We start from the raw sequence: 23,366 nt of genomic DNA on the forward strand, positions 1-23,366 counted from the left end.
GGTGTAGTTCTGTCTGGTGTTGTTCTGTCTGGTACTGTTCTGTCTGGTGTTGTTCTGTCTGGTGTTGTTCTGTCTGGTGTTGTTCTGTCTGGTGTAGTTCTGTCTGGTGTTGTTCTGTCTGGTGTTGTTCTGTCTGGTACTGTTCTGTCTGGTACTGTTCTGTCTGGTACTGTTCTGTCTGGTGTTGTTCTGTCTGGTGTAGTTCTGTCTGGTGTTGTTCTGTCTGGTGTTCTCGTACAGCCACATCGTTCATGTGAATAGTTACAGACCAGACAAGAAGTCTGCTTGTAGAAAAGAACCAGCAGTCCTTGCAGTACGTGTCCGCAGGACGTATCCCAGCATTGGACACTTGAGGTTCGGGCCACGAGGAGGAGTTCCAATAGATTGACACGTGCTCTATTTCCCCGAAACAGGAAGCCAAAACCCAACGGACCGTTGTCCCAGCTTGATCTCCAGCAGGCGGGATGGTAGTGGTGCGTCAGTACACGACTACTGACCCACAGAGAAACCCTTCGACCACACAAACACTTCCTGGCTGCATCCGATTGGTGGAATGCTTTCGCTCTGTCTGCTCCCAGATGTTACCCTGGACCAACATGGCGGCTCGTAGGAGACTTTGAGACATTTGCAGGGAGAAACCAGCCATGCAGTTACTAATTGACTCATCATTGAAGAGGTTCCTGGACTTTACAGAGGCGGGACTTGAGCTAGACATCCCCATTTGCATAACGTAGCCTAAAGCTTAACTTTATGAGCCAAAGGGACAGTCCATCTCTCATAAAGCAGCGCGGCATGACCACAATGCATTGCACAGCCGGTTCTAGATGATGACGAGGAAGCGTGGAGATAAAGGAGCCTTTAAATAAACAAATAGAAGCCTTTAAACAGTCCTCTCCAACCAGACTCACACATCTGTGTCTGTTGAAAAAGAGCTCAGACCGCCAGCGTCTCTCCTTCCTGCTTCTGGACAGGTTTCCTTTCAGGAGCTCAGGATCTGAATCTAGAGATCTTAAGCTTAAGATCTTAACACCATGACCCTCTGAAGGAGCTCCTTCTCGTCCTTCTCTGGTCTCTTCTCCTGGATTCTGAACCACAACACATACATGAGCAGAGCTCTTCTGGATGAAGGTCTTCTGGCTCCGCCCTGACCTCAGAGAGCTTGTCGAGCTTTGTATCCTGGCTCATGGTTTGATCATTTTATAGATTCATTAGGAGCCACGAGGAGTCTATTTAGCCGGTTTAACCGTTCTCTGTCGCTTTGTCCAGTCTGAGGAAATGACCCTTGATCATGATGTCATGTCACTCTGAGGGATTACAACACTAGTTTGCTTGACTGCCTCTTTAATAATCCATCTAGACATAAACATGCAGTCAAAAAGAAGAAGAGTCAACCGACCTGGTGTATGTCTTCTTCTGGAAGGACTTCAGCAATATTCTGAAAGGAAGAAAACATGTTGTTATCCTGACAGCCTCAGCTTGTATCTGAAGTCTGAAGGCCGAGCAGTAAAAGACGAAGTTACAGAGAGCGGCCTGTAGGTGGAGCCGCTGTCCTCTGCATCTCACTGAACTACTCTCCTCCCACTCCTCCGTGCCCCTTCACATCCAGCTGAAGGAGCTGGTTATTAGCAAGAAGCAGATTCCAGTACTTCAGCACAGAAGAGAGGAGCGGTCACATGACCTGACGGAGTGGCTCCGTGCTGACGGCCAGAGATCCCATTCAGATGTGAAGCCAACAAATGAAATGAAAGGAGACAGAGGATCTCCTGCAGCCAGGATGCCGCCTGGGTGACCCGACCGGGCCTCAGGACTCTGGGCTGGTCTGACTGTTTCCTCTCTGTGAGGAGGAGGTCAGAGGTCAGGGTGATGCAGTGTAGAGCCACTGGGAACCTCTCCAGGTCAGACCGGCTCGGATCAGAACACCAGGTGATAGATGGAGGTGAGCTAGAAGACCAAGCTGTGCTCCTTTGTTCCAACTTCTACTCCAAGAACACCAGCAGAACAAGACTACTAGACTACAAGACTATAAAACTACAAGACTACGAGAAACTAGACTACTAGACTACAAGACTATGAAACTACAAGACTACGAGAAACAAGACTACTAGACTACAAGACTATGAAACTACAAGACTACGAGAAACAAGACTACTAGACTACAAGACTATGAAACTACAAGACTACGAGAAACTAGACTACTAGACTACAAGACTATGAAACTACAAGACTACGAGAAACAAGACTACTAGACTACAAGACTATAAAACTACAAGACTACGAGAAACAAGACTACTAGACTACAAGACTATGAAACTACAAGACTACGAGAAACAAGACTACTAGACTACTAGACCATAAAACTACAAGACTACGAGAAACAAGACTACTAGACTACAAGACTATGAAACTACAAGACTACGAGAAACAAGACTACTAGACCATAAAACTACAAGACTAGGAGAAACAAGACTACTAGACTACTAGACTACAAGACTATGAAACTACAAGACTACGAGAAACAAGACTACAAGACTACAAGACTATAAAACTACAAGACTACGAGAAACAAGACTACTAGACTACAAGATAGAATATATAACAACATACAAGACTACAAGATACAAGCTACATGATACAAGATGCACAACTACAGATACAAGACAAGACTACTAGGCTACAAGACTACAATACTACAGGTACAAGACTACAATACTACAGGTACAAGACTACAATACTACAGGTACAATACTACAATACTACAGGTACAATACTACAATACTACAGGTACAATACTACAATACTACAGGTACAATACTACAATACTACAGGTACAATACTACAATACTACAGGTACAAGACTACAATACTACAGGTACAAGACTACAATACTACAGGTACAATACTACAATACTACAGGTACAATACTACAATACTACAGGTACAAGACTACAATACTACAGGTACAATACTACAATACTACAGGTACAATACTACAATACTACAGGTACAAGACTACAATACTACAGGTACAATACTACAGGTACAATACTACAATACTACAGGTACAATACTACAATACTACAGGTACAATACTACAATACTACAGGTACAATACTACAATACTACAGGTACAATACTACAGGTACAATACTACAATACTACAGGTACAAGACTACAATACTACAGGTACAATACTATAATACTACAGGTACAATACTACAATACTACAGGTACAATACTACAATACTACAGGTACAAGACTACAATACTACAGGTACAAGACTACAATACTACAGGTACAATACTACAATACTACAGGTACAATACTACAATACTACAGGTACAAGACTACAATACTACAGGTACAATACTACAATACTACAGGTACAATACTACAATACTACAGGTACAAGACTACAATACTACAGGTACAATACTACAGGTACAATACTACAATACTACAGGTACAATACTACAATACTACAGGTACAATACTACAATACTACAGGTACAATACTACAGGTACAATACTACAATACTACAGGTACAAGACTACAATACTACAGGTACAATACTATAATACTACAGGTACAATACTACAATACTACAGGTACAATACTACAATACTACAGGTACAAGACTACAATACTACAGGTACAAGACTACAATACTACAGGTACAATACCACAGGTACAATACTATAATACTACAGGTACAAGACTACAATACTACAGGTACAATACTATAATACTACAGGTACAATACTATAATACTACAGGTACAATACTATAATACTACAGGTACAATACTACAGGTACAATACTATAATACTACAGGTACAATACTATAATACTACAGGTACAATACTATAATACTACAGGTACAAGACTACAATACTACAGGTACAATACTATAATACTACAGGTACAATACTATAATACTACAGGTACAATACTATAATACTACAGGTACAATACTACAGGTACAATACTATAATACTACAGGTACAATACTATAATACTACAGGTACAATACTATAATACTACAGGTACAATACTACAATACTACAGGTACAATACTACAATACTACAGGTACAACACTACAATACTACAGGTACAATACTATAATACTACAGGTACAATACTATAATACTACAGGTACAATACTATAATACTACAGGTACAATACTATAATACTACAGGTACAATACTATAATACTACAGGTACAATACTACAGGTACAATACTATAATACTACAGGTACAATACTATAATACTACAGGTACAATACTACAGGTACAATACTATAATACTACAGGTACAATACTATAATACTACAGGTACAATACTATAATACTACAGGTACAATACTATAATACTACAGGTACAATACTATAATACTACAGGTACAATACTACAATACTACAGGTACAATACTATAATACTACAGGTACAATACTATAATACTACAGGTACAATACTATAATACTACAGGTACAATACTATAATACTACAGGTACAATACTATAATACTACAGGTACAATACTATAATACTACAGGTACAAGGAGCCTGGAGCTGGAGGAAGAGGTGAAGGTGACGTCTTCGTCTTCTCTGTCTGTAATAAACTCTAAACTCTGACAATGAGTTATAGCTTTGCATTATAATCGTGGTTTGCACATATTAATAATCATACGGCGTCGTAACAATAGTCATTGAACATATTAAAGTATTCAGTTTTAATTTTACTAATGCCACCAGTGAGGACTTAGTGAGGTGGAACCAGCTGGTAATGCATCATCTCTAATGCACACATACCAATATCATAACTGATTATCATGCATTATGAGAGGATTATAGAGGGAAATACACTCCAGTTGTATTACAGGTCAGTGCATGACCAGTGTTTATTAAGAAGTGCCAGACTTGAACTTATGAGTCATTATAAAATGCTTCATAATGTGTTATGATTATTCTAATAATGCCTCCTGAGTATTTATGAGCGTGTAATCTTTTTTATAAGGCTTCATTAATCCGATCAAGTACAGTGTTTGTTTTTTATTTATTATTTTACGATTAATCCATAAAGCGGGTCTTTTTGCTTTTTCCTGTGTTTCATTGCGTTCCCTCTGAACGAATGTTTTTACTTAGTCTCCTGAAGATGATCTGATCTGCTGGGTCTCAGCTACGTGCTATTAAAGCTAACAGCTGGAGCTTCAGCCTGGAACAGAAACCCTCCTCGTCACCGAGAGCTCCGCCCGACTGGAGGAACTCAAAGAGTCAGACGCCGAGGTGACGAAGACGAAGAAACACAACAGAGACGAGATGAAGAGCAGCAGGAGCCCAGAGGAAGAGGAGACAGATGTTACCGGCCATTACACACCAACACACACCAACACACACACACACACACACACACACACACACACACACACACACACACACCAGACCATACACACATACACACACACACACCACACTATACACACACACCACACCATACACACACACACACACACACACACCGCACACACACACACACACCAGACCATACACACATACACACCACACTATACACACACACACACCGCAAACACACACGCACGCGCACACGCACACACACACACACCACACCTTCATCTTCTTCACCATGTCAGCAGCAGCTGTGCTGCAGCAGCTTACTGGACTACAGCTGCACCAGAAGACGGTAAAGAAATGCTTCTGTGTGAACTGGACGAGTCCTGGTGCCACCTGGACCAGGTGCCGTAGACCTGATACAGACTATGACAAGCAGATTTCTAAAGGTTTACTTACGCTCCAAACCAATGAAGTAAAACATTGTGGTCAGGGTTAAATCAGTCACTGTTACTCAAGTCAGGTCAAAAGTTCAAAGGGAAGGCAAACAAACGTTGCTGCAATGTCCTGTGCACCAGTCCAGCAGGCAGCAGCCTGAACCGAGCTGCTGCCCGCTAACCTTCACCAGCCTCCACATGCCGTGAAGGGGAAGGGGGGAGGGGGGAGGGGGGGGGGGGTCGCTCTACTGGGAGCTCTACTGGGACACGCCGTCAGGAAACCAAATGCCCAGATGTGATCCAGGTGTGTGCAGGAGAAGAGAAGCAGCGGAGGCTGGAGCGTGTACCTTCCTTTCCTTTTCCGAAATCCCACCGCGCAGACGGATGAGAAGCAAACAGGAGGGGATGTCTGTAACCTACTTTCATGCATTTGCATATTGTTCAGAGAGGGAAGAGCCAGATTTAGAGAGGGGGTTGATGGGATGGGGGTGGGGCCGTTCATGGGACTGACAAGGACGAAACAGGTCGGCTAGAAACCAAAGTCAGCATTTCCAACCGCTGGAGGTCACGTTGTTCATGAATCTATTACAAACACATCCACATGTGTTCACGGCACACCTCCCCTCCTCACCATGTCACAATGAGAGAGGGTTTCATTACAGTCACTTATTCATCAGTGTTGTCTTTTTACTGGCCCATAAACATTTTCCCCCAGTGGTAAATATTTCATCACAGATCGGCATGTGAAAAAAGAAAACCCATCTCATAATGTAGGCAGTAGCCGCTATCAATGGGGGAGGGGCCTGCAGAGACCTTCTTCCCCTTCGTCTGATAGGATGAAGCCACTCCATGAGGTCGGACGGTGCTGACGGAGGAGTCTGCAGCAGAGAGCAGACTGAGGCTGGAGGCGGAGATGATGGCACTCCAAAAGAAGAGATGGGGAGGACACTAAGACACACATCACACTCGTGGTCTTAAAGGTCTAAACCAGATCTCATGTGTATTCAAACCTCTCAGTGCCGTCACCTCACTGCTTCACCTCTCCGTGAGGACACTGGGTGGAGCTACAGGGGCACTGCCCTCATGTCTCACAGGTGCATTCACTCAGCGTGTGAACTGGTTCTACGGGTCATGGCAGATCCCTGATTCCTCTAACATAGTCATCATCAGGTCCGGTCCACCGTACACGCTACAGCAGTTTGGTGTGTTCGAAGTGTAAACTGCTCCACATACAGTTACAGGTGTCACTTAAGTAAAACATGCTTTTTATTAATAGTCGATTTTCGTCCGGCTTATGGGATGCATTTTGGTTTTGGCAGCAAACTGTTTGCATTCCTTGGGGTATTGACCAATCACGAGGGTGGGAATCACCAGAGGTCCAACAACACGATATTGTCACGATATCGCGATACATTGAGTATTGAGATTTATCACCTTTTTTCAACTGCAAAAATAAGCCTGTTAATCCTTAACACTGGCCGCTTCCAGCGCTGCGAGAGGACCAGTAACTCCTTAGATTCATGCTTTTTTTCACCAGAAAACATGGAGTGAACTTAAAAAGCAATTGATTGTATTGTTCTAGGACCAAAACGTCTTTAATTGAAAAATAAAAGATTCTTCTGTGGTTTCGGTGAATTAACGCAAGATCGCCACACAAAGGTTTGCGATACTATGCTGTATCAATTCCCCCCCACCCTCACCAATCACGGGTCAGTGCTGGCCAACAGCCGGCGTGGAGATGCATTCTGGGAACTCATCGACTATCCACTGACAATGAGTTAGCTTGGTATTAGCTGGAGTTGCTAATCGGACTGTAAACAATAAGCGGCTCAAGGAAAAGGAGGTCCAGATGTTATGTTGTCTGCTCACTAACAAGCCAGATGCATTGTGGTCTCTTGGCCATCACGGGGGTGGCCTCCCCTCAAGTCGCCTCCTGGACGTCTCTGAAGGACTTTCTGCACCGGCAGACATTCAAACATGTAAAGATTTCTTCAGCCAAATCCGATGCGCTGCTTTCCCTTCACAGCCTCCTCCTCTGCTCCACCTGCACCGTCAGCAGAGATGTTTGTACACAAGGAGCGCTCATGTGATCTCATGTGATCTCATGTGATCTCATGTGATGTCATGTGATGTCATCTGATCTCATGTGATCTCATGTGATGTCATCCCAGTACTCCCGTTGCTGCCTGAATCGGTGCAAGGGTTGAAAGGTCAAATTATGGCAATTATTTTTCAGGTTGGCAAAGCACCTGTGGATGCCCTGATTCAATCGACAACAGTCACTGCACCAGTCTGATGATGATGATGATGATGATGATGACTTTGCTATTCTTGGAGCCCTTCCTTGAGCAAAGAGCACGGTGTGAACTACAATCGGGTCAATATGAACGTGATGGTTCAGACGTTCAGAACTCAGGAGATAATAAATCTTGTTTATATTTTATATTAATGATTAATGATGACAAGACATTCTGTGAGCTATGTGATCATAACTGTAAGCGAGCAGCTTGTTTAATGGCTTATTATTTTATATATATATATATATATATATATATATATATATATATATATATATATATGTATATATATATATATATATATATATGTATATATATATATATATATATATATATATTAGGACTGAGCAAGTTGACGCGTTAATATCGTGTTAACTTTTCAATTGATTAACAGCGTTAATTATTTGATCATGCGTTAACTGCATTGTTTTGGGGGGCTTTTACTTTGAAGGCGATTCATTAAGTTGCGTGCCCGCGCTTCCGTAGCTTCACCGGACAATTTGCTGACTTGAGCCAGACGTGAGAGCTCGTATTGTTCTGTAGTTTCTGTTCTCAGCTGCTGCGAGTCGCTGAGTCGCCTCACAAAGCTTCTCAAGCGCTCAGTCTACCAGCAGCTCACGCTGCAGCTCAGCGTCAGGACTGATTTATACTCGGGTTTTACGCAGAGACGCAAGCACGCAAGACACGCATGGCCGACCCTGCGTGGTCAAATCGGCCATTTTGCGTGCGTCACCCCAAATTTCTGACCATCCGTCTGTGATTGGTCCACTAACCACGTCCTTTCTAAGTCTCTCATGTCCGGTTTCACAGCATAATACCTCTGTTTTTAAAAGCCACAGCAGAAACAGGAACAATGGATCCTGTTGAAGAACGTTTGGCTGAAGAGGTCAAATATGAGCATTTATAAAACCCGTCTGACGGAGTATCAGGACACGCAGATGGAGGTGAATTCCTGGAGGGAGATATCGATGAGCAGGTTGACTCTTACACGGTCGTTGCGCCACCTGCTGGTCTGGAGTATGAAAAACGCACAAGAACAATAAACCAAAACGAGTCCGTCAATGCGACTGCGTGGCAGCAGCAGTTGTAGTTGCAGAAGTATAATTCAGCCTTCAGGATGGAACATTAATGGCATGAGCAAAGCTGCTGATACCTGTCAGCTGTCCTTCACACCTCCACCTCTTCAACCAGACGTCAGGTCACTTGTTCTAGACAACACAGACTTTTACCTGAAAACATGAAAAGCACTTATTGCTTTTGTAGAAAGTGAATCAACTGCTGGTCTGTAACATCTTTAAGGTAAGAAACAGACTGAACATGGACCAAAGAAGGAGTGGTTTGTCCCTCACAGGGACCCTTACTACTGAACATGGACCAAAGAAGGAGTGGTTTGTCCCTCACAGGGACCCTTACTACTGAACATGGACCAAAGAAGGAGTGGTTTGTCCCTCACAGGGACCCTTACTACTGAACATGGACCAAAGAAGGAGTGGTTTGTCCCTCACAGGGACCCTTACTACTGAACATGGACCAAAGAAGGAGTGGTTTGTCCCTCACAGGGACCCTTACTACTGAACATGGACCAAAGAAGGAGTGGTTTGTCCCTCACAGGGACCCTTACTACTGAACATGGACCAAAGAAGGAGTGGTTTGTCCCTCACAGGGACCCTTACTACTGAACATGGACCAAAGAAGGAGTGGTTTGTCCCTCACAGGGACCCTTACTACTGAACATGGACCAAAGAAGGAGTGGTTTGTCCCTCACAGGGACCCTTACTACTGAACATGGACCAAAGAAGGAGTGGTTTGTCCCTCACAGGGACCCTTACTACTGAACAGTACCTGTTCATAATAAATAAAACAGATGTATAAACTATATATGTATGTATGTTAACTTGTTGTTGCTCCAGAGTGCTGTTATATTGTTCTGGTAACATTACTTTAAAATAAAAGCTGCAATACACTAGTTTTTACTTCATTATGGAATTTGGCGCATAATGTGATTAATCGCAGAAAAATCATGCAATTAATCAGTTAATTATTTTGCCCAGCCCAATATATATATATATATATATATATATATATATATATATATATATATATATATATATATATATATATATATATATATATATATAATAAATATATATATACATATATATATATATACATATATAAATATATATACATATATATATATATACATATATATATATATATACATATATACATATATATATATACATATATATATATATATACATATATATATATATATACATATATATATATATATATATATATATATATATATATATATATATATATATTATACACAGTATTCTAAAAACAAGGAATTCCTCACATTAATGGTAGAACCGTTAATAAATCATATGTTGGTATTTTAATTTGATAAATGATTTAGTCCGTTGGTCAAATCCTAAAAATGTTCTGTAACATCAGCCAAGAAGTAGAGACGGATAATGTTCTATTAATTAAAGTCTATTAATAATTCTGTATTTCCTGCCAGGTTGAGAGAAGCAGCAGTCAGTGAAATTTAAAGTACAGAAACATACTTGATACTTGGTGTTGATGACTGACGTATGTTCGTATTAGTGTCAAAGCAGTGCTCTTCTAAATAAGCAACACATGCTGTTTTTGAAACGCAGAGGGACTGAAGCTGCAGCTCTTCTCACAGGCACAAGACTCCAGTTCGCTTCCTCTCAGAGCAGCAGAGTCCACGTCAGTGAGTCTGTCACTGGACCGCGCTGCTCTGAAGATTCATTAAAGTCACAATCAGTGAGGGCGGCATCGGTAGACCAGTGTGAAAGATGTCCACAGCATGTCCCTGCTGCTCCTCTCCCAGAGAGCCTCAGGTCTCTCTGGGGGTACTTCCATCCTCCTGAGGGCTGCCCTTCAGAATAAAGGTCTCGTCCTGAAGCCCTGTCCGTGTCTCCGTCCCTTTAGGATGCTTCCTTCATGTCGGCAGCTTTTATCTGTGCAGCCGCTCTGCTGAACGAGTCCCCAGAGCGCTGTCGAGTTACGCCGGCACGCGGGCCGTTCGATTGGCTGTCGCTTGCTGTATTGGGAAATGTCTGTCTTGATGGAGGCGGCCGGCCGAGGGTTCACTGTGCTGACACACACACGGCAACACATTAACCGGATGCCATTTACGCTCCCGCTCTCACCGCCGGGCTTTATTGACATTGAGATGAAAATGAAAGGGAAAGTGGGCGGGGCCCCGGGGGACAGGAGCACTCGCCGGGTCGCATTCCTGTGACCTTCAACACCACCACACATCCATCTGCAGTCTCACTGACACACAAGAAATACTCAACTCTAACGGGAAGATCGCTTTTAGGGGATTCTGTTCCGTTATTCATCATTTCTGTCACTTCGGATGATATTGAGCTGAGATCTGAGAGCATGATGACATCACTACAACAACGTCAAGCGGTGCCACAAGACTTTAGTCCTAATGGTGAAACATGATTTCAAAAATATTAGATTTCCATTCATTTCATTGTTATTTTTACATTTTCAGACATATCAAAACCAAAGAAATAAGAAATCTCAAAGCCCGTGAAGAGAGCTGCAGCGCTGCATCAGTCCTGTAGCGTCAGGCCCACATGGACCGTTCAGAAGGAGCAGATGGGTTTGAGGCTTTTTATTCCACACATTTGTTTTCATTGTCAGAATCAGGGGCCCCGGGGCCCTTGTGGTCGGTGTATGTTTTAAGCACCAAGTTGCCTGGAGAGCCCGAGTGGTTCCCTCCGGCGATGAGCACCCAGAGGGGTCAGCTCGTGCCGTGCACTCTGAGGGCCCCGGTGTGAAGCAACCGCACTGCGAGGGCCCCTGGCTGCCTGAGGCCCCGGGGCCCCTGGGTCCATAGTCCAGCTATGTATAAATAATCAATAATAACATCTGTTGGAAAGATGCTGCTGGAGGAGAACTCACATCCCTCTGGAAAGTTGGAGAGTGACAACCAGTCAACCTGTACAGGTGAGTCTCCATGTCTGTTGTTGGTGCCGTTAAAAGGTTCTCATGACACGGGCTCCTGGCTGAAACAACCCGCTGTGAAGCCCCCGAGGCTGATTTGTGATTTTGGGCTCCACAGTCGAGTTCTAAGTGAATAAGAACCAACCTGAAGATAACCTGTGCCGATGCCACACGGTGGCATCAATGAGTCCGAACCTCCACTGATTTCATCACAAACTGTGAGCTAATGGTAGCATGAGCTCGTGAGGCCCTGATCCCAGACCAGGAGATGGAGCACAGTCCAGCAGCCAGCACTGATGCCGGGTCTCTCTGTTAAAGCAGCAGTGACCACACCACTGACCGCCAATCACTCCACCGCAAGAGCGTTTCTCTTCTTCAGCAGTCTTCCCTCACATGACCCCGCCAGCCGAAGCCGAGAAGGCTTTCAGACACGCCCCCTGAAGCCCCGACTGCGATGAAGAAACTGAGCTGGTGAGCTGCAGAGGGGCTGAAGCCATGAAGAGATGAGTCCTGATGCAGTCTGGACCAGACCTAGTGACCCGCCCCCCCACGAGGGGGTGGACTGATTCAAGAGGTTTATGTGACGACAACGAGCCTCAGCTTGGCTTCAGGTTGAAGGTCAAAGTTCACACACAACAATACAACTCCACATGGCCTCGCTCCGACTCAGCGGCCGCCGGGCGAGTCTGTGCCAACCGAGGAGGAGGAAGAGGAGGAGGGGGACGAAGGCTCGGCTTGTCTCCTTGAGGTGTTGCAGAACACTGACAGTGACAGGCTGGAGGTGTGAGACTCATGTGGAGCGAGGCTTTTATAGCCGGTTGAAGATAGACGCATGCTAACCGCTAACTCTCTGACCAAGAACACACAAGCAGACCCAATCCCACAATGCAAAGCGTCGCTTTGTTTAAAAGCAGCCGCGCTGCGTCCGGCTGTCTCCACGAGGCAGCGTGCGGACGCTGCAGCGCTCTGCTGCAACCAGGCGGTGACGAGACCGCAGCGGGAAAGTCACCTTGTCCCCCTGCAGCACCCGGGGGTCCGGTCCCACCCGTGGCCCCTGCTGGCCCCCGTGTGACGCACCGACACAGAGCCCCTCCCCCTCTGGAAACCAGCCGTCTGCCGTGACGTGATGCCGGCTGACAGGCAGAGGAGCCGGCGATAGAGTTGAGGTTCCTCGTCGTGTCCAGATGTGACCGAGGATGACTTCCTGTGCTGGGGCGACGCCCACAGCGAGAAGTCTGCTGCTTTGGGCTTTTGGCTCGACTCCAACACTGAACACGTTGCTGGAGAAGTTATTAGAATCCATCTTTTAATCCCTCCAGCTCTTGAAATACCCGGCGCTGCGTGCGGCGCGTCGCAGCGCTCCATCGTTTGAAGAACAATGACTCAGCGAGCCGAGTTTATTCAGGTTAATCCTCAAGCTGCTCTCACTTCTCATTCTGACTCCCAGGTGGACGGCCCGCGCTGCCATGAGTCATCAGTCTACACACACACACACACACACACACACACACACTGCACTGTGTGTTGTCAGAAGTGATTACAGCAAAAGGCTGGATTGCGTCTGCAGTGTTGCGTAAGCGAGTGGCGTCCTGAGTTCACCTCGTCTTCGCTCTGCAGCCTTTCATCTTCCTCACGGCGTGTGAGGCGGAGCAGGCGGGGGATCAAGGCCCAGTCGGGGGTTCTGGGTTCTCACAACCTCTCGTACAGAACCAGATCACATCCCAGCAGGGCCCGGCGCCGCAGGGGGCGTGGCCTGCGTGAGAGCTGGCAGAGGATTTAACGTTTTATAAATGTCTGAACTAACAATTTGGATTTTTGAAGATTTTCGTTCAAAACATTATTTTCCAACTTGTTTTCACCGTCGACTTGAATCTCAACCGTCAAAGATGACACACGTTGACTCTTATTACTTATTGTTATCGTCACGTTGAGATGAATACAAACACACAACATTATTATATTTTCACTTCAATATTTGCTTTGATTAATAAAATATCCTGCCGTTAGTTTAAATATAATGAACTGCTTTGATGTACTTAATGTGTGTGTGTGTGGGTGTGTGTGACACACACACACCCACACACACAGGCTGAAAGGAACAACTTGTTATATTGTAGTGAGCGACGAAGCCAAACAGACAATATTAAGGTAACATTCATTTTTATTATTATTATTATTATCATTATTATTATTACTCAAGACCAGATTTTATTTAATTTAAAGCAAATATTTAAATAAACGCTGTGTACTATACTGTATACTACACTGTATACTACGCTGTGTACTACACTGTGTACTATGCTGTGTACTACGCTGTGTACTATGCTGTGTACTACGCTGTGTACTATACTGTGTACTACACTGTATACTACGCTGTGTACTACACTGTGTACTACGCTGTGTACTATCCAGTGGAAATGCGGCAAAAGGAAATGAAATGAAAGGTTTCCATGAAGGATCCTCAGCAGATGAATGATGACAGACTCATGTTGTGCAGCGAGGGAACGAAAGGCAGCGTGTTGCTGGTGGAAACAGTCGGTGTTGTACTTCAGGACGTCCACAGCCTCCTGGACTCAACGGAGAGGCGCTGACACTCCTCAGTGATGGATGCTGAGCGGCTGCAGGTATCAGCTGGCTCTGTGTCACGATTACAGCTGAGAGGAAATGACATCACCAACACTTCCAATATCTCAACACAGATCACAAACGGTTGCTGCATCACAGCGCTGCTATTACTTAATGTGTGTGTGTGTGTGTGTGTGTGTGTGTGTGTGTGTGTGTGTGTGTGTGTGTGTGTGTGTGTGTGTGTGTCTGAATGCACTAAAGAGCAGGTGAGGAAAAGATGGAGCGATAAATGATTCAGCAGCCGGCCTCTTGATAGCCTGACTCACGCTAATGAGGGCCGGCGTTCCCTCCGCTTCATCAAAGCGGCGCCCTGTGAAACATTAAAGCCTGACAGCAGCGCAACACAACAGAGCAGCAGAGAGCGGCCCTGAGCTCCCACCACAGGAACGGGAGCGAGGAAATAATCGGGGAAAAGAGAGGGAGTGGGGAAAAGCAGGAGGAATAGCGCTGACTCAACAGAGGGTTGTGGGAACGCTCACATCAGCGTCTCAGAAACTGAAGCAGCCAAACGTGTATCGACACACACCCTGCAAAGGAAGCCTGAAGGCGGAGAAAAAGAGATGAGTGAACGATCTACAGATATCGATCAAGACGTTCACTTCATTGCAGTTAATTTGATGTACCTTTCAATGGAAGTGGAAGCGCTTCCCCCCTGCTAGCGCCTCTGAGCATCTCATTTGGCTTCTTACATGAAAGATCAAACCCTCAGGACCAACTGCAGTAACTTCTCAGACTCTCCATCTAGCGCCACCGTCAGGTCAACAATTGACTGTGTCCGTGTATGACCAAAGAGCTGCAGATCTAATTCCCATCCGCCCAGCTGTTCTTTGTCTTCAAGCCGAAAAAGCGACAGTTAGCATGCTAACGCAGTCAGTGAAGATGCAGGCGACGCAGGCGATGTGTGACATGAAAGAAGATGCTGTCTGTGGTTCTTTTTATAAAGAGTCCATGTCGTGAGGGAGAGAAGACTCAAAGGCACCGAGAGAGAAGAGAGTATGAAGCAATAAAGGAAGCTGGTTAGAAGTCTCAGACGTCTGACTGATGCTGTTGGGGGGTTTCATGCTAAAAGAAGACTTTTGTGGTCAGTTACTTTTCTCTCCACTTCAGCTCCTTCCAGCGGTGGCTGTGTGGTTTCTGAAATATTCCTCTCATCTGAGACCCCTGCAGGCCAGCACTCACAACCACTAAGAGATGGAGCTCCCAGAAATGTGCTTCAAAGCCTCGAGGGAGAGCTTGTGGAAGTCCTGGCGGAGATATCAGCAGACAGGCGGCCATCTTTAGTGGGGATCCATTCAAGAGTAATCGTTGGAAGTCGTCCTTTCAGACACTAATTAAGAGGAGAAGTTGCAGAAAGACAAACGGCCTTCACACAAATGTGGGAGGAGCAACTGCGGAGGGCGAGGAAGGTCATTTTTAATTGATTCAAAAGCTTCATATCACGTAGCATGAGATCTGCTCAATGAACGATACAGCGAGCCTTTAGAGACGAATGACATGCAGGACCAAGACCAGGGAGAGCTCACAGAGCATGTGGACCTTTCACACAGCAGTGAATGTGCTGTTGCTCACAATGAGTCTGAAGGTTCTCAATGATGATGGTGACAATGAGACACAAAAAGTACCAGATGGAACTGAAGGGCCACGCAATACCAACTGGAATGCAGAAGGTTTGTTTTGTCGACCAAGATCTTCACAACCAACACCAGCGAACGAAACATCGTCACGTGTGTGTTTTGTAGGAAATGAAGTGGCACAAACTCCTTGAAAGGTCGCTGCCCGAGTCCAGTTCACCCTGAGAGACTGAGCTTCACTATTTGAGTCCTGGACATTAATCATCAGCTGCGGTCTGTGACCCTGAAAACATCCAGGAGGGTCGCCAAGAACCGGCGAGTCGTGCAGGCGTAACCTGTTAACGCCGTAACGCAAACATTTCCATGAGAGTACAGACATGTAGCCATGTATTATTAATGAAGTTGTATGTCCATGTACTTTGTACTTTTTTTAAAGTTATCATGAGGGTCGCGACCCACAGTTTGAGAACCACTGAGTTAGAGCAAGGACCGAGAGGAAACCTCATCCAACAGTGGAGCAAGATGGCGACACTACCCTCATTTTGAACACGTCTCTTGAATCCGTCATTGAACTCAAACGGTGGGCCGATGTGTTCTTGCTTGTATCCAAACCACACGGCCGCGCTATGAAAGTCTTTCTCAGTCTGTGACTCTCGTTCCAAAGCCCATCCCAGCCTTTTAGAGGCCTCGAGCTTCCAACATCTCCTCACCTGCTGCTCCAGCATCCAATCCCATTGGCTCAGCATATTTCCAAACCACACATCGCAGTCCGCCTCTGACGTTGTGTTTTGAGGCCCTTTTCAGAAGCCATCTGCCTCGCTGCCAGCATGCTTTCCTCTCACCCCGCTTCTGCCTCTGACTTACAGCACAGATCTAATATTAGCACCGACTCAAACAAAGCAGGGCCCGATCACCCGGCTTTGAGGTGAGGAAAATAATGAGTGGGATCATAATGAGTGATGAACAAATGCACAGCACTATTCCTGCATCCGCTCACAGACTAACTCGTCCACCTGCAACGCCGAGGACGGTCACCTTCAGCACAGATCTGGTCGGCCTCTTGTCCTCCGTCGAGGCGCTGGCCTCTCAGGGATGAGAGCACTTCCTCTTGTCCAGCCTCAGGAGGAAGCTGTCCTAAAGATGAAGGAGGAGTGCTTGTACATCGCTGAGAACTTTAACACTCTCAAAGTTGCATTGTTAAGGCGGGAAATGGAAATAGTTTGGACGGCAGAGTGACACGAGACAGGGAACCAGACCAGAGGTGTGATCCAGCTGATCTGTTAGTACCTTTCCTGAGTCACAACCTTCAGATTCAGCAGCTTACGCTTTGTAAAATTAAAAGCGTTTAATTCCAATGAAACAAAGGCCGTCCTTGTTTCTCCAAGAAACATCAACAGCAAATATATTTATAAATGCTGCTTTTCTTTTGGCAGTGGCGAAGCTGGATGTGTTGAAGTGTGTCAACCCCACGAGGCCCCGCGGCGTGGGACCCTGGATGGAGGCGTTCTGCCGTCCAGAGGGTTTCCCTTTGGGGAAGATGTAGCTGTGTCTGGTGGAGCGGACAGAGCGGAGGCCGTAGGTCCCTCAACAAGTACATTTGGGCGGCCAGGAGGGCTCTGACGGACCAAGAGGAGCCAGATCCAAAACCACGACGCCATGTACGAGGAGCAGTTGTATTGATCAGCTGGTTTTCCGCTCGGTGATCCTGCTGCTGATCAGCCCGACGCACCCGATCAGAACACAACAATATTACAACCCAACAGCTGGGAACCACTGGCTGGAAAAGACCTGGGAACACATCTCCCACAGCAGATATAATACTCATAATAACAACCTTCTGAGTGTCTGAATGTGATTCCAAAGGACAAAAGAGGAAAAGGACAAACCGATTGGATGATCACAGTAAAACAATCCATGATCCACTGAGTGAGGGCGTGCTCCCTTTTCCATCCACGTCCTCGTGAGACGGACCGCACGGTGCTGTGAACACCGTCCACTGAGTCGTGTCCGACACGGGGTTAAGCTGAAGGCACGTCCATTGTCTACAAGAGGATTTAGACGCTAGGAAACGGTCTGACCGCCCAGTCTGCTGCGCTAATCCCAGGGAGTGGAGCCTGGCCTCAGACCGGCTACCAGACACCAGAGAGACTGTCCCATCGGTCTGACACCAGAGAGAGGACGGGCTGAGACAGATGTAAATCCCTTTCTATCCCTTTTTTACCTCCAGTACGTTCACTGAGTGGAAATGTGCCGAGCAGATCATCCATCAAGCCAACGAGTCAAACGTCGGTCCAGCGTGACATTTGATTCTTTCCTCTATTTTATGTCATTCATTTCATTTCTTTGAGACGTTGGTGGGAGAAGACAGGCAACATGAATTATCAATAAATAAACAGAACACACAGAATGACACAGATTCATCAAAATGACAATAACCAGTAGTTTCGTCCTTCCATGTTTCTCTAAATGTTGCTTTAAAGACAGAAGTCAGGGTGTAACACATGAACAAGATGCCATTCATCCGCTGAGCTCTGCCTCCTGCATGAGAGTCACAGCTCCTATGAGTCGGCTTGATCCTCTAGGAGGAACTTCTTCAAGAACAATCTCAAGGGAACCGGCTCCCTTTAGGGAGGGAGGAGTTGGTAGAATAAAAGGCTCGCCAGGAGATCCTCCCTCACCAATCTGTCCCGGACCGGAGTTCAAGCCCCCGGCAGACTGCACCGACCCGACGCTTCATGTCATTATGACACGTGACGGGCCTCCTGAACTCACAACAACTGGAGCCTCAATACTGTTCTGTTCCCACCACGATGTGTACGAAGCACCAAGAATCCAAACTGTCCATTTAATGTCTGATCAGATGCCCAATGGTCTTTAGTTATGTGTTTAAACTATAATTCAATCCGAACTACTGGAAGGCAACGTTCTTGTATGCTGCTACTTACAGATCCTTTAATGAGTGAGGACTTCTCATCCTGTTGAATGTGCAGGAACAACCACAGAATGAGTCCACTTCTGCTGAGGAACCCACTGATGGAGTCACACTGAACCGACGCTGAACACACACGCACGGAGGTGAACGTGCATTTTGTCATCCGCCTTTTGAGTTCTATTTCTGTGCATGTAGGCTAAGTGGAAGACAAGAGCAGAAGAAGCCTTGGGCGAGTCGAGCCGAGCCGTGCAGAGGCCAGAAGTAATCGCAGCACAAATGAATTTGCCAAATCGGCGTTGTGTTGCAGCCGAAGGCAGTTTTCCTCACCGGGGAATAACACGGCATGATCTGTCTTCATACTGGAAGAGTCTTTTAATGTGTTATGCATAATTAATGCATGTTTCCAAGGAAATGGATGTTTAACACACTCCTTCTATGAGTCCTGAATCTACAACTTTAATAAGCTATTCATGCTGAATAACAGGGACTGTGCTTTTATTCATGCATTTTGACAATAACTAAATGTCAAACAAGTTCATTCATTTGGACTCTATCGGTACATTGAGCTGTGAGCTCAATGATCCATATCTGCATCAGGCCGAATATGAAATGATACTTCTGAGATGAACATCGTCGGATTATTTTAACAACAACTTCTGTTAAACTTCTCCTGCTGCCATGAGGCTCTGCAGCACAGAGGGAACACATGATGCATGTGTGCACTGATATAGAGGAACATGCACAGAGAAATGTGCAGAACATACTTTTGAAGATTTGTGCTGTAGCATTTCCACCAGAAGCAGGAAGCAGAGACTGAACCCTGCGATGATACAGTGTGTGTGTGTGTGTGTGTGTGTGTGTGTGTGTGTGTGTGTGTGTGTGTGTGTGTGTGTGTGTGTGTGCGTGTGTGACAGTGCGGTGTCATTTCAGGGTTCCCTGGTGCCCGAGGGCCCCGGGCCGGCTTCACGGGGGTCCTGGTGTGAGTCCAGTGTGAGACCTTTGTTTATCTATTATGATATCGTAGTTAAATGCTAGTTTAAACCTTGTGGTTCAAACTGTGAGTGAGCCAATCTGTATTCAAAAGCTTGCATTAATGCACCTCGTTGTAACAGCATCCTGTTTCCCAGAACACTTTTCATCTTTCTGGCTTCACAACACACAGAGTTTACTTCTCGGAAAATTCAACTTTCATGAATGTTTCTTCTTTTATCGAACACAAAAACTATTTGTTCTAATTGAACAAATGCAGCGTTTTCCCCCACGGTTTGACTTTGACCAAAGCTGAAGTGGCCCAGAGCGTGTCTCTGCACGGATTTATGTTCTGCTTCTCTGTCTATGAATTTCTGCTGATTAGAAAATAAGTAATCACCAATGTCATAGAGACACAGGACATATAAATAATAATGTATTATAATGCAATGTAATAATTCTAATAATATAGTTGAATTGATCATTCTAATAATAATATTGCCACAGACAGGAGTCGTGCTCGCTGAGCGTTCAGTCGCGTCAAGATAAAGACGTGCGAAACTTCACCGAATTAACGATTAATTTAAGGATAACTTGATATTCGGCCAAAAATCCTGTTTTACACAAATAGCCTTCAGAGAGTCTGATTCACCGGCCCGGATCCTTCCGTTCGGCGTGCAGACGGAACACGTTGCCGCGGTGGTTCCGGCGGTCCATCCGGTTTGCCTGTCGCATCACCGGGATGCTCCGACACGTCCCCGGGCTGTGCGGCGGTGCCCGGGTGAAGAAGTTGTGTTTTAATATGCACACGCCTGGTTCTGCACCTGTAGTATTCATGCCGCGTTCATCCGCGTGCTCTATTATTCAATAAAATGCAGTGATTGTCTCATGAGCCGCCTTCTTAAATTGACACATTTTTCTATGGAGTTCTGAATTGGCGGAGATTTACCTCTGATCGTTATAACTGAAGCAGCAACACACATGTAAATATGAAAGCGACACATTGCCGAGACTTACGGTGCGCGGGGTCCGGTCAAGGGGCCCGGGGCTCCGGGGCAGGTGGCGCTGCAGTCCGAGCTCCGCGGCTCAGAGGGACTCACTGCGGGCTGAGGAGGACTCACTGCGGGCTGAGGGGGAACAACCGCACCGCAAAATCACTGGGCAACATTACCCAGGCGAGGTCTCTCCTGGCGGCTCCAAACGCCGCCTCTCCTCATTGGACCGCAGCGAGGAGGCGGGAGCAGAAAAACGAGGTCACATGGGCGCGTTACGCCGCGCGCGCTCCTGATTGGACACGTGGGGGACAGAAGATGTTTTTATGCGCCATGTGTGACGGTGTGTGAGTGTGTAAGCCACACACGGTATCACATACAGGCTCACACTATGATACATATGAGGATGGAAGCCTTTCATAAACGGACACATCGCTGTCAGAAACACACGCGAGGCCTCTGTTCTCAAGTTATTCTGAACAGTGGCAAGAGATGAGAAACGAGAAGAGGGCGAAACATTTCACCAGCTGGTTCCTTACATGTTGTATGATATAAACTGCGTCCTCACGGGACGTGAACGTGTCCAACAAGTGTTCTGGGTGAAGGCCTTGAGCTGTTCCATCTCTTCAGCAGCCCTCGTCCCTCATCTGAGAGCAACCCGTGATCATCAAACGCAAACGTCGTCCTCTACAAAATACGTTTCCCTCTAAATGTAATTCACGGCGCAGCTTTGTTGTAAAAAAAACATCCTATTATTATGATTGTTATTATTATAGTATAAACATTATTTGATCACCTCTGTATGGGCCGGGCGGCTCCAGCGGTTTGTTCTGCAGCTCTTCTGACCCCCTCGTGGTGTCCCAGCCGCCTGGGACACCACGGCTGGATGAAGGGCTGACCTATTTCTGGAGTCCAACAGGAAGTTAGTATCACTGGTTCCCTTCACTGAAAGCTCAGTGGTTTTTACATTGGACTGTGGATTACTGTGGAAAAGAAGCTCCAAAGAAGCTTGTAAAGTGTTAACATGCTCATTGCTTTGGACTGGTTCCTGAAGCTCTGGTGTATTTGTCATAGTGCGTGTTTATTTTCCTCCACGTTTGTGTTTACAGAGACGGGACTCGGGCTCACGTCTTCAGTCTGCAGCTCCTTTCTGGACCTGGACCTGTGAGCATCTCTGCTGCCATCAGGTTTCTGACACGTCTCCTCGTCTAACCTTATCCCAGAGGCTCACATCTGGGCCTTTAGAATTACTCTGAATTACCCGGGAAGCAGCACTTTGACAATTTAATGAAATTGCTTGTGGAATTACAAACAAAAAATGCAATAAGAGTTGTAATTAGCATTGTTGTACCCTGTGAAATCTGTGAACCAAGACATCTGGATTTAGTAGCACTTATTAACATTCCTCTGTCTTCTGGACGCATACATTTGGACGCTAAGGAAACTCATTAAAGTTTAATAGCTGAGGCGTTCCACATAAACATCATTTAGCAGCACTGAGGGCTGTGCTTGTGTTTCAGGAATAGCTGCACATGCCTCAGGGCCTCCGATGACACACTGTGACCTTTTGACCTCTGCTTTTTAGCATTTGTTTAGTGGTGTTGGTGAGAACAGCTGTGAATTTCATTAGACTGAATATGAATGCCTCATAAATCTTTATGAGCTCCACAGACGAATGAAGACTGAATTCTGATTTATTCAAAATGTAATTAAACTTCTGCGGTTATTATGTCTAGACGACATATTTCTTCCGTATTTCTATTCCTGGTTTTATTTGTCGCCACATAGCAGCCTTCCATCGTCCATGGCTGCATTTGTTCTCTCTTTGTGTCTGAAGCTCAGGTGTATCTCCTCAGAATATGGTACATATTAAATCATTGGAAAGGTGAAGAGAGACCCTGCACCCGTCTGCTTCATCGCTGTGTGAGACGCACTGCAGGAGACCGTTGGGTGCTGTGTGACACCAGAAGTCAACAGTGATTCTTTTGGAGTTATGTACGTCATGACACAGTTATTTGAACCACAACTGAGATCCTTTACTGAGCCAACAAAGTAGTTTTGTTGTCTAAACTGTCGAGGAGCCGAGTGGCCATGGGAGTGAGAACGTGTTAAAGTTTTGGTGAAGCAAAAATAAATGAAGTAATAATACAGTTTGGATTGATTCACAACACAGAAAATGTGTTAACCACCCAG

The 23,366-nt window shown here is 45.5% G+C and overlaps 1 protein-coding gene across 1 annotated transcript in view; it reads right to left on the reverse strand.

The window, feature by feature from the left end:
- The window catches only part of LOC137794003 (double-stranded RNA-specific editase 1-like), a 49,945-nt gene extending 28,577 nt beyond the window's left edge, over positions 1-21,368 (reverse strand). Inside the window, exons 1-2 of the mRNA XM_068590526.1 lie at positions 21,199-21,368; positions 1,397-1,435 (exon numbers count right to left, since the gene is read on the reverse strand). The gene's annotated coding sequence lies outside the window, so the exon portion shown is untranslated. The remainder of the gene's footprint in view (positions 1-1,396; positions 1,436-21,198) is intronic.
- Positions 21,369-23,366: the final 1,998 nt, after the last annotated feature.

Source organism: Clinocottus analis, unplaced genomic scaffold (assembly GCF_023055335.1).
Source record: "Clinocottus analis isolate CAN_PGR_092001 unplaced genomic scaffold, fCliAna1.0.p SCAF_24, whole genome shotgun sequence".
In the NCBI taxonomy this organism is placed as follows: domain Eukaryota; kingdom Metazoa; phylum Chordata; class Actinopteri; order Perciformes; family Cottidae; genus Clinocottus; species Clinocottus analis.